Raw genomic sequence first — 5,064 nt, forward strand, 5'->3', positions numbered from 1 at the left:
ACGACAGGAAACAAAACAGGATTTATTATTAATAATAATAATAATCCTCATATTTTTTTTGTATGATAAATAATCTGACGTAATTACTTAACGTGAAAATATATATGACAGGAGGAAAACTCTCTCTCATTTCGGTCATTATTATTATTATTATTATTAAATTTTGTTCTTTAGAAAACTTTTTGTAAAATGTGATTTGACTTTAAAGCTCATATGCGGAATCATGGGTGGCATTAAAACTAAATGTAATTAGTCTAATGACTGACTAAATTACGAAACCGATTTCTTCCATGTCGTCTGCAATTAATATCATTTCATTCACTTTATTTAATCGTTCGTTTATTTTATTACATACGAACGACCGAACGGCCGACCGAACGAACGACATTTTTTTTTTTTTTTTTTGTGAATTATGTGAAGAATTTAAAAAAAAATTATTAAATTTAAAACGACTCATATTATAACACATTAAGAAAAGAAAAAGTTATTATCATTATTATTACTAATAGTAATTTTTGTTTTTTTTTTTTTTTTTTTTTTTTCGGGTGACGTTTGTTTGTCGCATCCCAATCGATTTCTCATTTGGCAATTCCCCCCCTCCCCGTTTGATAAATGTGGGAAAAAAAGGAGAGAAAAAAGGGGGTAAAGAAGACGTAGAATTTTCTAGAAATTTTTTTAAAAAAAAATGTAAATTACGTATTAATAATACAAATAATGTTAAGAAATGAAATCGCGTCTCTGTTTGTTTGTTTTGTGTGTTTGTTTCGTAACATTTGTTTGTTTTTTTTTGTAACGCACGTACCGGATTACACATAAATTTTAATTTTTTGCGTTTGCGAACGGTTTCGGTTGTTGTTTATTAATATTATTATTATTATTATTATTATTTTTCTTCTTTTCCGAACGTTTTTGATTTATGTACGTTTTTGTTTTTGTTTTTGTTATTTTCGAATTTTTTTTTAGAAAAAGAAAAAAGAAAAAGTTAACAGGAAATGAATTTTTTTTTTTTTTTTTTTTAAACGGACTGTTTTTTCTTTTTTCGTTTGATGACAGCAAAGTGATTGCTATTTTTTTTTTTTTAAAATTGAAGATTTTGACGTTGACAATTTGAGTGGTGTGTGATAACCTTTGACATCATCAAAGAAATAAAAAAAAAAAAAAAAGAGAGAGAACAAAAATCGATGGTAACGAATTGTTTATATGAGGTCATGACACGGTATCGTTTAAAATAATTTAAAAAAAAAAAAAAGAATCGAAAAAAAAAATTCAAAAAAAAAAAAAAAAACCGTTAGAAAGAAATAATAATAATAATAATAATAATAATAATAATAATAATGGGAAAAGGATGTTAGTAATTATTACGCAAATTACATACGTTCGATGAAGTGAGAGAGAGAGAGAGGGAAAAAACTCGATTTTATAATTAGATTCGGTTTACATTTTTATCAAACTAATAGGTAGTAATGAGTAGTAGGTAGCAGGTAGTAGTGGTACCGTCTTATTTTTTGACGTTGGTCAGTTATACCAAAAAAAAAAAAAAATGGCGTCGTTTAAATTTTTCAAACACCACCCGGAGGGTACAAGAAGAAGACTAAAAAATTAAAATATGAACCGATTAATAAAATAACACGCTAACGTTTTTTTTTTTTTTTTTTTTTTTTTTTGATTGACTTTTGAAGTGAAAGGGAGGTAATAAGAAATAGAGAAAAAAAATGATGATTATTATTACTCTATGACATTCGCATAAAAAAAAATGGTTTGGCTGTGCGAAACGTTCGGAACGTTTTAAGTTTTTTTTCTTCTTTTTTTTTTTTAATTAATTGTTTTAATTTAATGGAAAATTTTTTTACCCTCATTTTTCATCGAAAATTTTCTTTTTTTTTTTTTTTTTTTAAATTTATTTTAACTCATTATCATTATCATTATTTTATATATAATAACGGCTTTTTGTGAAACTTGAAAAAAAAAAAAATGGTGGAAAAAATTTCTGGACATTATCATTGTTTCTCGTCTCGGTAAAAAAAAAAAAAAGTAATTAAGAAAAATGGGAAAAAGGAGATTTGTAAGGAAAGGAAAGAAAAAAAAAATGTTTTGTTATAACCATCATCATTATCATTATATTGGATGTATAAAATTAGACTCTTTAATAATGTACACATTGTTATATAGAAAAAAAAAAAGGAGAAAGAGAAAGAGAGAGAGAGAGAGAGAGAAAACAGGCGTTCGTTAGTTGTTAATAAAAAAAAACGAACATAATTGAGTTTTCCTTTGTTACTCTTTTAAATTTCAAATAATAAATTTTTTATTTATATTTGATTGTTATATTATTAACGGAAGAATAGATTGCTAATGTTTATTTCACTCTCTCTCTCTCTCTCTCTCACACTCTGCCCCTCTCTCTCTTTTGAGTTGTAATAAAATCGATTAGGATAAAAATAAAAATAAAATTTATATATATTGTTTACGAATCCCTAAAAGTTAGGAAAATCATTGTTTCGAATCGGGTCAAAGGAAAATATTAGCAGAAAGATTTTTCGAACGCGTCAAAGGAAAAAAAAAAAAAAACGAGAAAATTAAAATGAAAGAGGAAAAGGAAAAAATTAAAAAAAAAAAAAAACTTTCGTTTTGAAATTAAATTTTTTCATATTAATTTATTATAATTATCATTATTATTATTATCATCATCATCATCATTATTATTATTATTATTATCGTTATCATTATTCGAATTAAAAATATAAAAAAAAAAAAATTTTACAATTTCCAGACGTTGAATTCGCACCGGAGGAATTATTGCATTATTAGACCGGTTGTTGTTGTTGTTGTTGTTAATGTTCTCGTTGTTATTATTATTATTATTATTCACGGTCGGTTTTGAAATTTTTCTAGAACGGGAGAGAAAGGGAGGGAGACAGGGGGTAGTAGTGATGACGGTGGAAGTTGAAAAGAGGAAAAAAAAATAAAATAATGATAATGATAAAAAGTTTAAAAAAAAAAAAAAAAAAAAAAAAAAACATGGCGAAACTTGCGTGTTTGTCTCGTTAAAAATTTTGATCGTATCGAAAATTCACTCGAGGACAGAAAGTGTTATGTTTAACTAAAAAGTTTTAGTATTTTTAATAATAATAATAATATTGTGTTGTAGTTTATAACTTTTATTTTTTTTTTTGCACTCTCTTACGTAAAAAAAATTTTTTGAAGTTGTGGTTGTTGTTGTTGTTGTTGTTGTTCATGTTTTAGTTTTTTTTTTCTCTCATATAATCAAATTTTTTTTTTTTTTTGCAAAATGAGAAAAGTAAGAAATTCGGCAGATTCCACAGCACACTCTCCCACCCGTGTTCTTTTTTATTTTTCATCAAAAAATCAATCAATCGATCAATCAATCAATCATTCAATCAATCATTCAATCAATAAATGAATGAATGAATCAAATTTTTCAAAAGTGATTTAATTGATAAACCGTTCGATCGATTAACTAATGATTGTCTTCATCATGTCTCTTTTTTCTTTTTTATTTATGTAAGAATTTTTTTAGGGGTTGGATTGAAATCATATTTTCGATTTTTCAACATTTTATAAAATAGGAAAAGAGAGAGAAGGGGGGGGGAGAGACAGAGAAAACGCGGGGAGATGGTAAAAAACAGGTATTAAAAACGAAAAAAAAAAGGAAAACTTTTAGTATTGAAATAAAAAAAAAGTAAAAATTTGTTAAAAAGCTATTTGAAAAGTTTTTAAAAAGGAAAAAAATGAGAGAGAGAGAGAGAGGGGGGGGGAAGGGGGAATAGGAGAGAGAGAGAGAGAAAAGGATGAGGAAGCAATAGATTGCCAGGTGTTACAAGAAAAAAACTTAAATCACTTATAATAACGGAAGCATTTAAATTCACTCAAAAATTTACTATCTCTCTCTCTCACACACTTTTTTTTCTCTCTCTCTCTCACTTTTTTCTCTCTCTCTCTCTCTCTCTCTCCGGTAACTTGTTATTATAAACTTTTATTTAAACTCATTCCTTTCTGCGATGATCTTAATAAATTTTTCTTTTTTTTTTTTTTTTTTAACTTTCAATGTAAAAAAAGAAAAAGAGAGAGAGAGAGAGAGAGAGAAACGGGAAAAAAAATGGTCGGTGAAATTTGCCTAAAAAAAAAAAGAAAAAAAAAACTTGAAATGCTTTTACGCGAAATGAATGAAAGGATGATAAAAAATAGAAGCGAAAATAAAAAGAGAGAGAGAGAGAGAGTGAGGAAAAAAAAAGGCATTAAGGGAGAAAAAAGTAAAAGAGAGAGAGGAGATGGGGGGAGTAGTAGAAGAAGAAGAAGAATAAGAAGGTTTATTTCAAGAAATAAAGGCAATTTATTTAATTTTTAGTGAATTTAGTAGTAGTCGAGTTCAATTTCTCTCCGTCTCTTTTTTCTTACGTCACGTTCGTAAACGTCCGCGGTACGAACGGGTGGGGAGGGGAGAGGGGGGATAAGAGGACAGATCGGGGGAGGGGGGATATGAAGTTTGAAAATTTTTTTTTTTTGGAAATTTAGAGAAAATGGAAATTTCATGTTTGATTCGTTTGCTCGACGGCTTTTAATTAAAATGTAAATTTACAAATAGGTTTCTTCTTTTTTTTTTGCCCCCCCCCCACTCCCTCCCCTGGCCTCTTCGCCTCCGCCCCGGTCCTCTCTCTCCTCTCTCTAATTGCCTCTATCTTTCTCGTCGTTGTCGTCGTCGCTGTCATCCCCCTTTCATTCTTCACGTGACACAAAAAAAAAAAAAATCTTTTGGAAAAGAGAGAAAAAAACGAAAGGAAACGAAAGAAAGAAAGAAAGAAATAAAGAAAGATCGAAAAACAAGTCGGCAACTTAACCTCAAGTTCTTTACGCCTATTTAGGTCATTGACTAACTTAAGGGTGTGGCCCCTGTGTTATCATTTGTCCGGAGATCCCCACCACCACCGCCACCGCCACCACCATTTAAATAATAAAAAAAAAGTTTATTTATTTATTTATTTAAATATCGAAAACTTTTTCTCTCGGGGCAAACTTATTTGAATTATCATCATCATCATCGTCGTTGTC

Source organism: Pediculus humanus, genomic scaffold, assembly GCF_000006295.1.
Source record: "Pediculus humanus corporis 1103172107382 genomic scaffold, whole genome shotgun sequence".
Lineage (NCBI taxonomy): Eukaryota > Metazoa > Arthropoda > Insecta > Psocodea > Pediculidae > Pediculus > Pediculus humanus.